Source organism: Carlito syrichta, unplaced genomic scaffold (assembly GCF_000164805.1).
Source record: "Carlito syrichta isolate Samal-C Ts95f unplaced genomic scaffold, Tarsius_syrichta-2.0.1 Scaffold314795, whole genome shotgun sequence".
NCBI lineage: Eukaryota > Metazoa > Chordata > Mammalia > Primates > Tarsiidae > Carlito > Carlito syrichta.
Window position 1 is genome coordinate 260,186 of NW_007258891.1, and position 13,524 is coordinate 273,709.

Genomic DNA, 13,524 nt, shown 5'->3' on the forward strand with positions numbered 1-13,524 from the left:
CTGCATTGTTCATTGAGTTGATTGTTAGAATGTGCCTGCCATTTTATTTTTTTATTGTAATGATGGCACTGAACAGAAAATACCCAAATACATGTTTATTTCAGTTACCAATGCTATCATATCTCTCATACAGTAACATAAGTCAGTGTTTTTCTTCATTCTGTATCCCATTCCAGTTCATTAGAGATATGATGATAGACCATGCAAGAAACTCTTTAATAATTATATACATCAGCTAACAGGTCCTTGTTGCCACTTTGCCTGAGAACACATACATTTCAGAATTTCAGCCAGAGGATCTGCATCCTAGAACTCTAGAAGCAGACAGAGAAAAAAATTCATGGACAATATTTTATTTGGAAAGTGCAGTATAAACAAATAGGGGAACAGAAAACTGATGGGAAGAGTCAAAGACACCATATTATCAAACCAGCTCACACTATGAGTAACTGAAGTTTAATCCCATTGAAAAATTCTGAAAGTGGAAACATATGCCTCATATTTATCCTATCTGAGACACAGGCTAATACTTCTAGGACAATGATGATAGATATGACGATAGCATACATATATGTCTCATTTCTGATATCAGAAAAAAAATCTTTCAACATTTCACAATTACATATGTTTATAGGTTTTTTTATAGTTATATTTTGTCACAGTAAGGAGTTGTCTTCCATTTTTACTTAGCTAAGAGTTCTGTATTGTTTTAAACAAAATGGGTATTAGTTTTATCAAATATTTTATATGGGGATTTCAATTTATCATATAACAGATAATTTCATCTCATATAAATTGTTTTACAGAATAGAAAAATGGGACAGACTACAGAGTTTATTTTATGAGGCTAGTATAATTGTGATAAATATACTATACAAAAGGAAACATCAAAAACATCAATTATTGATAAATCAAATTTATAGACACAGACACAAAATTCCTAAAGAAAATGTTATCAAATAAAATTTAGTACAATATTAAAAATTTACTATAATCAAATAGAATTATTTTATAAATATAAGTTCAAAATTCCTATACGCTAGCTTTTATATTCCAGATAATACAATGTATTTTTTTTTATTTTGTTTTCTATTTTGTTTTTTTTGAGTTGAAGTCTCACTCCGTCGCCCAGACTGGAGTGCATTGGCCGCTCCCGGTCACCGCAGCCTCGACCTGCTGGGCTCCGGCAATCCTTCCGCCTCAGCCTTCCAAGTAGCTGGAATTACAGGCATACGCAACCATGCCCGGCTTATTTTGTGATTTATTGTAGAGATGAGGTCTCGCTGCCCAGGCAGATCTCAAACTCACGGGCTCAGGCAATCTACTCACCTCAGCCACCCAAAGGCACGGGATTACAGGCTGAGCCACCAAGCCCGGCTTATGCTAGTTTTTATCAAAAGTTTTTCCCCCACTGTTAATTTAAACCTCTGTTTGGTTAGTTGGTCTTTTGGTTTTTCACTTTTAGTAACAGAAATGTGGATAACATTTTTCTGACACTGAACCATTCTTGTATTCTTACTTGATATGAATTTTAATGAAATAATGTATTTTATAAAATATATATATGTATAGTGAGTATGAAGGTGATTAAAATAAAGTAGCGTGCAGAAACATAGCTGTATACAGAATAGGCAGTATTGCCACTATTTGATGAGATGTCCCAGGAAAAGATAAGCTGAAAAGAGACCCTGGGTCATGATCTAGCTTCAGTTTCTCTGAGAATTTTTAAGAGCCTTTTCTGTGCAAAGTCATTGGGCAAGGCCCTGAGCAAATCTTGAGAACCCTAGGGTTATCCGAAGTTAGTGCATTTGGAAAGGAATGCTGGCTATTAGAACTGGATATCTGCCTATAACATGGTCAGAGGTGGGCTGTTTAGGCTTTTCCACTTTTAAACTCTCTGTGGCTATTCTCCTGTTATCAGGAGTAGATCAAAGCAGAACACTACCTGTTTTCAAGTGATCTGGGCAGTGGGCCTTGAAGGAAAGAGCAGGTACTTCTTTGGCACATCATCCTGCAATCCAAGTACAGATAAGAATCTAGACCAGGCCCACCCAGGAATTGGCAGGTTAACAGTGTGGTATAACAGAAGGCATTGAGTTGAAGAAATTCCTCAATACAGTATGTCTCTTGTGTCATTCTGTGCAAGTCTGAACTGGTTGCTCTCTTTATCTGATGCACAGCTATTACTTTGAGTTCTCTCTTCATGTTCCTGGGAAGTCCTTTGATCTTGTTTCCATACCCTACACTTCTCTCTTGCTTCACTCCCTTGGAGAAGTAAAGCAATTTAGGATCTTGCCCAAAAAGCTGCGTGTGAGGTGAAGTGTTAGACCTTGAGTGTCTGAAAATGTCTATAATTCTACTCTCAATTTGAATAGTAGTTTGAGTGTAGAACTCCAAGTTGACCATTGTTTTTCTTTTAAAATTTCAAAGGATCTCTCTATTGTCTTTTCATTTCCTTTGTGGCTTCCAGAAGTCTATCTGAAGCCATTCTGATTCTTTATCTTTTGTATGGGATCTATTTTGTTTGTTTGTTTTTGTTTTTTTCCATACTCTTGAAGTTGCTAGGATCTTATTTGATTTCAGCATTTGTAAATTTTACAATGTGCTTTGGTGTAAGTATATTTTCATACATTGTTTGAAGAGCTAGTTTGGAGAGCTTGGCATATAGGGTTTGCTAATATTTCCATCCAGTTAGTAAGAGAGGGAGAGAAGAGGAAGAAGCTCCAGGAGTAAGTTATTCTAGGGAATTTCTTCCATGTGGAAACTTGGAGTGGGAAATAATGTTAGATTGAGCAGTATGTTAGATTGAATTTATGTTTTTCAGTTTTTCTTTATATTAGCTTATTTTTTGGTCTCCTTGCTATTTCAAAGAGGACTATATTAAAAAGCTCCCATGTTGCTGGCTTCCCATAGTTTTATCTGTTGTTACTTCAAATATTCCTACCACCTTTTTTTTTTGAGTTGGAGTCTCACTCTGTCACCCAGGCTGGACTGCAGTGGAATGCTCATGGCCACCGCAGCCTCAACCTGCTAGGCTCAGTGATCCTTCTGCCTCAGCCTTCCAAATAGCTGGAACTACAGGCATGCACCACCACACCTGGCTAATTTTTTGATTTATTGTAAAGACGAGTTCTCACCAAGTTGCCCAGGCTGGTCTTGAACCCCTGGGCTCAGGCAATCCTCTCGCCTCAGCCTCCCAAAGTGCCAGGATTACAGACTTGAACCACTGTGCCCAGCCCTGCCACCTTAATAAAAGTTGTATACTTATCATACTTTCTGGTTTTTTTTTTTTTAACTCTCCAATTTTTTTTTCTTTTTTTTTTTTTTGAGTTGGAGTCTCATTCTGTTACCCAGGTTGGAGTGCAGTGGTATACTCATGGCCACTGCAACCTCAATCTGCTGGGCTCAGACGATTCTTCTACTTTAACCTTTCAAGTAACTAGAACTACTGGTGCGTGCCACCATGCCCGGCTAATTTTTTTTATTTATTGTAGAGACAAGGTCTTACCAAGTTGTCCAGGCTGGGCTCAGGCAATCCTCTCGCCTCCTCCCAAAGTACTGGGATTATAGGCATGAGCCACTGCTTGCAACCTACTTTCTAATTTTCTATTGGATAGATCAAATTTTCTTCTGCAGGTTTGGAAGTTATGCGTTATATTTGTATTATAGTAGTTACTTCTAACCCTTAGTTCTTTATTTTTCTCTACCGGTGTTTAAAGTTATAAATGTTGTAGTCTTAGAACAACACAAAAATGTTGGCCCACTATTATCCTCCCTGGTTTCTCCCCCACACACTTCTCGCTGTTGTCCCCAACCGTTGTTCCCCCACCAGTGTTGCTATCACTTACTCTAGCTTATATAATGGTTGTTCATTTTTAATATTTGTCTGTCTAAACAATACCTTGCCTGAAGTTATTATTTATTCTTTATTCCCATACAGTTGCTGCATTTATATATTTAACTATCAAAATCGTTCAATTGCATGGTTTTAAAAAATCAATTTGTGATTTTAAAAAATGCATAGAAGGAAATATGACAAATCCCTCCCTCACTCTGGAGTCCAGACCCAGAAGCAACCTTGTTTAATTTTTCCACTTAAAAAAATTTTTTTTTCAGTTAGAGTCTCACTCTGTTGCTCAGGGTTTAGCGCAGTGGCACAATCATGGCTACCACACCCTTGATCTCCTGGCTCAGGCAGTCCTTCCATCTCAGCCTCCCAAGTAGCTGGGACTATAGGCGCACACCACCACACCCAGCTAATTTTTTTTTATTATTGTTGTTGTAGAAATGAGGCCTTGCCATGTTGCCCAGGCTTGCCTTGAACTCCTGGGCTCAGACCATTGTTTTGCCTCAGCCTTCCAAGGTGCTGGTATGCAGGCATAAGCCACATACCCAGCTATCTTCTTATTTCTAAATAATTTCCTCATCCTACTATTTTTTGATTTATCACTTTTAGAGATTATCTGTTAATAGCTCTCATCCCCATTACAGAGAAGTTGGCTCCCTTATACCACTACTACCTCATTTTGCCTTACCCCATCTTTCCATTATAATAATTTAACTTTTTTTTTTTTTTTTAGTTGGAGTCTCACTCCGTCACCCGGACTGGAGTGCAGTAGCATGCTCATGGTCAACCCAGAGTCGCCCTGCTGGGCTCCAGTGATCCTTCTACCTCAGCCTTCCAAGTAGCCAGAACTACAGGCGCTAGAGATAAGGTCTCGCCAAGTTGCCCAGGCTGGTCTTGAACCTGCGGGCTCAGGCAATCCACTCACCTCGGCCTCCCAAAGTGCTGGGATTACAAACTAAGCCACTGAGCCCGGCTTTTTTTTTTTTTAATTTTGAGTCAAAGTCTCACTCTGTCACCAGGCTGGAACGCAGTGGCATGCTCACAGTCACTGCAGCCTCAACCTGCTGGGCTCAGGCAGTACTTCCACCTCAGCCCTCCAAGTAGCCGGAACCACAGGCATGCACCATCATGCCCGGCTAACTTTTTTATTTATTGTAGAGATGTCATGCCAAGTTGCCCAGGCTGGTTTCGAACCTGTGGGCTCAGGCAATCCTCTAACCTTAGCCTCCCAAAGTGCTGGGATTATAGGCATGCTCCACCATGCCAGGCCTATTTTAACTTATAGTTAGCATTTTCAGTGAAAGTGTTTCATTACTGTGACTATATAAAGCTACTCAGGAGGCTGAGGCAGGAAGATTCCTTGAGCCCAGGAGTTGAAATCTAGCCTGGGCAACATAATAAGACCCCATGTCTGAAAACAAAAACCAAAAATATTGTTTCATCTCTCTCTGTAGTTCATTTCTTTTATAACTTTCTTGTTTTCCTGGCATTGATATTTTCTTCCTTTTTCATTTAGCTAGTTTCTATGCACTGTACCTGACTGGGAAGAGTGGTGCCAGATGCTTTCAAATGCTGGGCTTTTCAAGGGTTCTGCAGTGTGGTCTTAATTATAGAATCCTTCTCTTAGGTATAGTTTCATCTACTCTGCTGAGTCAGTTACCTCTCATCCATTTGCTTTTTGACTTGTAAAAGTCTCATCCATTGTTGACTTTGCTTCCATTCTTCATCCTTGTTTAATACCCCTCATTTTTTATTGTCATTTTGGGACAATTTTGAAGGGAAAAGAAAGGTGAATAGAAAGTCTCCTGTATTTAACTGGAAGCCAACATGGTTTTCTGCAGCCATATACCTTTGAGAGAGTTGTCCATAGTGCTACCCAATTCATCACCCCCTGTTCTGTCTTGAACTTGCTTCAGCAGGCTTTTGCTCCCAACAAGACCACTTTTCTTTTTTTTCAGGTCACCAATGTTCACTACATTGTTACCTAGAGAACAATTTTCAGTCTTCATTCTACTTAACCTATAGTGGTAGTTGATTGCTCCCTCTTTTCAAAATACTTTTTTTCACTTGACTTCCAGAAGACCACACTCCTGGTTTCCATGCAGTATCATTGACCCTTTCTTTGCAGTCTTATTGCTGTCTTCTCTTCATAACCCCTACTTCTAAATGTTGGAAGACCCTGGGGTTTATATTTGGACTTCTCTATACTCACTTCCTTAGTGATCTCATCAGTCTGATGGCTCACAGTATCATATGTTCTTGCATCCAAAATTTATATTTCCAGTCCTGGTCTTTCATCTGAACTCTGGAATCATATATCCACCTGCCACTTCGATATCCATTTGGTACCTAATAGGCATCTTAAGCCTAGTATGCCTAAGAATAATTCCTGACCTTCTCTTCAAAACCTGTTCTGCCTCCAACTCCCTTTCCTATGTCAGTAAATGGCAACTAGATCTTTCCACTTTACCCGGCCAAAGACTTTTAAGTCCTTCTTTATTTCTCTTATTCATTTATACACCACATATTTCAGGAAGTCTTTTTTGTGGTAACTTCAGATTATATCCAGCATTTGGCCGCTTCTCACCATCTCCACTGTCTCCTTCCCAGTTGAAGCCATGTCATTACTTGCCTAGATTATTGCAATAGACTTCACTTGTCTCTATGCTTCTGTCCTTGCTTCACTAGACCTATAGTCTTTTGTCAAGACAGGAACAGAGTGACCACGTTTTATAACTCTAATACAGATCTCAACACTTCTCTACTAAAAACCCTCCAGGGACTTCCCATTTAACTCTGCAAAAACTCAAAGTCCCTTCAGTGTGCTGCAAGATGTCATGCCATCTGATTCCTACTCTTTACACTCTACTCTCCCCCCAGGAGTCAGACTGGCCTCCATACTGCTACCTGCTTATTCTGAGCATTCTTCCACCTTAGGACTTTTGCACATCATTTTCCTGTGTCTAGAGTGCTTTCCTCCCAGTCACCCTCCCTACCGTCTTCTGCTCCTTTCTGGTTATTGGTCAAGGACCGCCTTCTTACTGAACCCATCCGTGTCACTCTATTTTAAACCAAAGTCTTTCCCTTCTCCCTCTGCATTCCTTATCCTTTTTCCCTGCTTTTCTTCTTCTTTTTTTTCTTTGAGCATATTGCACTGTCTCCTGCATTCCCAACACTTGGAACAGTACCTGGCATATTCTAGGTGCTCATTATATGTTGAGAGACTTAGTGGATAATCATAGTATCTTTTTCTAATACTCTTATTAATTCCAAAAGGTTTCATATAGCTGTCACTATGAAATTATCACTAACATAAATGATAAATTACATTATTACAGTGTGGAATAATGATTTTAATTCATACTATTAGCTATGATACGCACTATTTCCCTAGACATTCATAACTAACACACTAGTGTCATGTTTTGTTGCTTTTACTATTATTAGACAATAATAAATGGAGACTTCAATAATATGTTCATAACCCAGCACACTAAAGAAGTTTTAATTTAAAGCTAGTGGTAGGCTTCAGTTGAAAAATAAGCCCCAGAGAAAAGAATACAAGTCATTTAGATAGCGTTCCTTTTAGATGGCATAATTAGAATTGATACCTGAATTACCTCTAGCAACTTCGTTTTATTTATTTTGTTCCTAATACATTTACTTCCAGGATCTGTGAGTTTTTGGTTTTGTCATTTTAATCACTTCTCTTTAGACTCAAATAATTAGACCTCATTCTGTCTTTCACTTCTGTTTCTCTTTCATATTTCTCTGTCTTTGTCTCTGTGTATTCTATCCTGGGTAACTTTTTCATGTATATTTGCCTGTTAACTCATTAGCTGTGTAATTTGCCATTTAACTCAGTATCTGAGGTTTCTTTAAATTTCTATGATTATATTTTAATAATATTTTTAAAAATTCAGTGATTACAATTAAATAATTAAACTTCAATTATTTTATCTAGAATTTCTGTCTTCTAATCTCCTGTTTGTTCCTGATAATTAATTTTGCCTTTTATTTCATCATATCTTGTTATGTCTCCAAGAATTCCAGTATCTGCAATATCTGGGAGTTAAAGTGTTTGTTGTTTCTGCTGACTCTCACATGTAGTGTCTGGCCTCTTCATGTTTACAGTGATCTTTATGAGCCCATTTCTTGTTAATCATTGTGAGTTCTGCAGGCCAATGTTGGGAAAGGTTTGCTTCTGCTTCTGCTGGTAGTAGGAGGCCCAGCCATTCTGGGATCCCTTCAGTTCTCCCTCAAGTTTGTGTGTAAGAGTGGTATACCAGCTGAGTGCAGTGGCTCAAGCCTGTAATCTCAGCACTTTGGGAAGCCAAGGTGAGAGGATTGCCTGAGCCCAGGAGTTCGAGACCAGCCTGGGCAACATGGTGAGACCTCGTCCCTACAATAATTAATCAGAAAATTAGCTGGGAATGGTAGCACATGCCTGTAGTTCCAGCAACTTGGAGGGCTGAGGTGGAAGGATCGCCGAAGCCCAGCAGGTTGATGCCAGAGGGGTCGTGAGCATGCCACTGCACTCCAGCCTGGGTGATGGACTCCAACTCAAAAAAAAAAAAAAAAGGGGAAAAACCAGGATCAGCTTCCCCCACTCTACTTAGTGACCCAGTGTTCAGTATCCTGACATCTAGCCATTATGGGCATCTACCCTCAAGACACCCATATCCCCTCCCTTCTGCCTGCAGTTTTCCAGTTCACCGGTTTTGATCGAGTCCCCCACTCCCATCCTCACACTTCCTAAAAGATTAGCAGTGCTTTCATGTGTGTGTCCCAGTCAGGGTCTTACTTATTCACCAGGAGAGTCTCACCTGTAGCTCACTAAACCAGAAGTAGAAGTTTCCTCAAGTTTCCAGACTCTAATAGCCAATTATTAAGAAGTTTGCATCATGGAAAATCAATAATATTATACATGTTATTATAGTATTGATGGTGATGTTTCCTTGGGATATTTTGGGTTTTTTAAAAATACTAATATGTTCTAAAAACATCCTGTCAGGTGTGGTGGCTCACACCTGTAAGTACTTTGGAAGGCAGAGGTGAGAGGATTGCCTGAACCCACAGGCTCAAGACCAGTCTCGGCAAGACTTCATCTCTACAATAAATTTTTTTTAAAAAATAGCTGGGTGTGGTGGCATGTGCCTGTGGTTCCAGCTACTTAGAAGGGTAGCAGGTCGAGGCTACGATGGCTGTGAGTGTGCCACTACCCCCCAGCCTGGGTGACAGAGTAAGACTCCAACTCAAAAAAACCAAAAAAACTAACTTTAGTTTGAAATTAGCTGGGAAATATATTATTAGTGAGATAAGGAGAAACAAAGAATGAAGGAGGCCAGGTAAATTGGCTCATGCCTGTAATCCTGGCACTTTAGGAGGCGGAGGTGAGAGGATTGCCTGAGCCCACAGATTCGAAACTAGCCTGGGCAACTTGGCAAGACCTCATCTCTGCAATAAATAAAAAAATTAGCCGGGCATGATGGCACATGCCTGTGATCCCAGCTACTTGGAAGACTGAAATGGAAGGATCACCTGAGCCCAGCAAGTCGAGACTGTGGTGGCCATGAGCATGCCACTGCACTCCAGCCTGGGCACAGAGTGAGACTCCGACTCAAGAAAAAAAAAAGGATATTAATATTAGCAGAAAAAGCACAATTTCAGAAAAAAAAGTTGGCAAACGTAATAAATTAGCAAGCATGTATATTTCATCTTACAGTTGTCATTTTGCCACAGGGCTTTAAATTGAGATGGGCATTTGGCAACTTCTGTTTAAGACTTAGGAAGATTCCTGCCGGGCTCAGTGGCCCAGCCTGTAATCCCAGCACTTTGGGAGGCTGAGGAGAGTGCATTGCCTGAGCCAGTGGGTTCGTGACCAGCCCAGGCAACTTGGCGAGACCTCATCTCTACAATAAATTACCCAGGCGTGGTAGCGCGTGTCTGTCGTTCAAGCTCCTTGGAAGGCTGAGGCGGAAGGATCACTGGAGTCCAGCAGGTCAACGCTGGGGTGGCCGTGAGTGTGCCACTGCACTCCAGCCTGGGCGACAGAGTAAAACTCCAACTCAAAAAAAAAAAAAAAAGACTTAGGAAGATTCCAGAGTACTTTCTGACTCATCAGAGGAAAACAACCACATTTATAAAAGTGTAGTTTTATGTATTTTTTGTAGTCTATGGTAATATTCTTTGAAATTCTTTGAAAATTGGTCATTCATGTATTATACATGGCAACTAAGCTCAAATTAATTGGAAAAACCCACTCTTCAACCACTAATGATTAAACTTTTTCATTTTTATGTGAATCCATACAAACTTTTAAAAATCAATTGGGTTTCTTAATATGAATGGTTAACACATTTTCCACTTGAAGTAATATTCAAAGTTCAAATGGATCAAGATTTTTCATACATGTCTGGGGATGGAAAATGAGAAGATAAAATAAGATGACTGGTAAGCTAATAAAGGTTATTGTAGACACCAAATTAAGGAGTCTTTATGTGTTTTCTCTATCTCTAGTAGTCAGTAACATTTTCAAGGGCAGGATATTTCATCTCTTATCACATTGTCATATGTGGGGTCAAACCTGTGTTTGAATTTCAGCTCTGCCACTTTCTAGTTCATTTCTTGGAGAACTTAACCTCTGTACCTCACTTTCTTCATCTATAAAATGGGATAATCATCACCTACCTTGTTAAATTGTTGAGAGGATTAAAGGATACTATGTATTATGCACTTAGCAGAATAATGGACATATAGCAAGGGCTCAATATATGTTAACTCTTGTTAAAAGTGATAAGTATTTTTAGCCGGCTGTGGTGGCTCACACCTGTAATCCCAGCACTTTGGAACGTGGAGGTGAGAGGATTGCCTGAGCCTAGGGGTTCGAGATGAGCCTGGGCAAATTGGCAAGCCCTCATCTCTAAAATAGATAGATAGATAGACAGATAGATAACCTGGTGTGGTGGCACATGCCTGTGGTTCCAGCTACTTGAAAGACTGAGGTGGAAGGATTGCCTGAGCCCAACAGGTCAAGGCTGCAGTGGCCTTTGAGTGTGCCACTGCACTCCAACCTGGGTGACAGAGTAAGACCCTGACTCAAAAAATAAAATAAGTGATAATCATTTTTAATAGCCATGTTATCAAGATGCAGTTTTGATTCAGAAGCTATCTTTAAAGACTAAAGAAGTGCCAAGGGAATCAGGTGGAATAATATCTAGGAACAGGGATATTCTCAGTCTATCAAAAGAATAGAAAATTCTTTTACCTGTTTCTAGCACAGATACTGAGAGACAAAGGGGAAGAAATATTGTTTGACAGGAAGCAGTCATGATTCTGTGGTGTTGGGTATAGAATTGTCACACACATACACACATAAGGTTTGACACCATCTGGGACTTGTAGTCTCAGCACTTGGAATCTCAATTTAAGTGGACATTATAAACAGGGACCTTCACATTTGAGTAGTAAAACTCCACACTGGGACATAATAACCATCAGAGACACTTGGAAAATGAACGTGACCTCTATACACCCTTTTAATTTCTTACAGACCTTGAAGTGGATTAAAAAAATATGCTTATTGATACCTTTCTTTTACTTTTCCACATTAATTTTGTTGTTTTAAACAACTGTTTTCTTGTCATGAAGAAAAAGTTACATTTAATTTTAAATCTTTTTCTCAGGTAATATTTGGTAGTAGCTAGTGTCTCAAGGGTATTTGCATTTATTTTTACTGACTTTTATTCATAAAAATTTCTCTATTTTTTCCAGTATGAATGAGATTCCTTTTTTAGTTTCATACTTTACTGTAAAAAATGTTTCAAAGCATGTAATCCTTGAAATGAGGCTGTTGCTACTTGTTGATTACCAATATTCAACTCCCATAACTTTTTTTTTTTTTTTTTTTGAGTCAGAGTCTCACTGTGTTGCCCAGTTTGGAATGCCGTGACACACTCGAGGCCACTGCAGCCTCAACCCACTGGGCTCAGGCAGTCCTTCCACTGCAGCCTTCCAAGTAGCTGGAACTACAAGCCCGTGCCACCGCACCCAGCTAATTTTTTAATTTTTTTGTAGAGACAAGGTCTCGCCAATTTTCTCAGGCTGGTCTTGAACACCTAGGCTCAGACAATCCTCTCACCTCCACCTCCCAAAGTACAGGGATTACAAGCATGAGCCACTATGCCTAGCTGCAACTCCCATAATTTAAAAGTGGAATTCTCACATTTTATTTGGCTGCCTAGCTGCTCAAAGACAGTCTGCATTTTCTAGCCACCTCCTTGGTAGTTAACTTCTAGCCAGTGGAATGTAGGTGGAAGTGATGGATTTGACTTCTGGATCATGCTCTTAGAACTCCTGGGAATTGCAACAGGTATATGAAAAAAATGCTCAACATCACTAATCATCAGGGAAATGTGAGATAAAAACCACAATGAGATATTACCTCAAGCCCGATAAAATGGCTTTTACCAAAAAGACAAAAAATAAGAGTGCTAGGGGAGATGTGGAAAAAAAGAAACCCTTGCACATGGTGGAATGTAAATTAGTACAGCCATTATGGAGGTTTCTCAAAAAATTGAAAATAGAACTACACATATGATCCAGCAATCCCACTACTGGGTATATATCCAAAAGATTGAAATCAGTATGTCAAATAGGTGCCTGCACTTTCTAGTTCATTGCAGGTTGGTTCACAATAGCCAAGATATGGAATCAACCTAAGTGTCCATCAATGGGAATGGATAAAGAAAAGTGCATATATACACAAGGGAATACATTCAGTCTTTAAAAAAAGAGGAAATTGTGTCATTTGCAACAACATGAATGAACCTGAAGGATATCAAGTGAAATAAGCCATAAACTAGGCACAAAAAGACAAAAATCATGTAATCTCATTTGCATGTGGAATCTAAAAAATTAAAGGCAGAGAGTAGAAAGGCAGTTACCAGGGAGTGAGGAAGGGGAATTTGGGGAATTGCTGGTCAATGAATACAAAATTTCAGGTGGGATAAAGTTTTATCTATTGTAGAATATGGTGACTATAGTTAATAACAATGTATACTTGAAATTGCTAAGAGAGTAGATTTTAATCTGGGGTAATATTTGGTAGTAGCTGGAGTCTCAAAGGCATTTGCATTTATTTTTTTGTGTGTATTTTGACCACAAATAAATGTTAAGTATGTGAGGTAATGCGTATGTTAATTATGTTTATTAGCTTGATTTAGCCGGTCCACAATGTATATGTATTTCTTATACACCACAAATATATAATTTTTGTCAACTAAAAATATATTTTTAGGGTTCCTCGTTGACATTCTACACACTTGAAATGAATGAAAAACTATATATATATATATATATATATATATATATATATATATTTTTTTTTTAAGTAATGGGGCATGCATTTCCCTTGCCCTGCCTCCTATTCCTACTGAGGGGTGTGGAAGAATGAGAATTCAGCCATTTCAGATGCTGAGACGGAAGTTGTGTGTCAAGGATGACAAGGCAGCCCTACCAGCCCTGTGCCACCACCCTATGTAATTAGAGAGAGAAATAAACTTTTTTTTTTTGAGTTGGAGTCTCACTCGGTCGCCCAGACTGGAGTGCAGTGGCCACTCCCGGCAACCGCAGTCTCGACCTGCTGGGCTCCGGCGATCCTTCCGCCTCAACCCTCC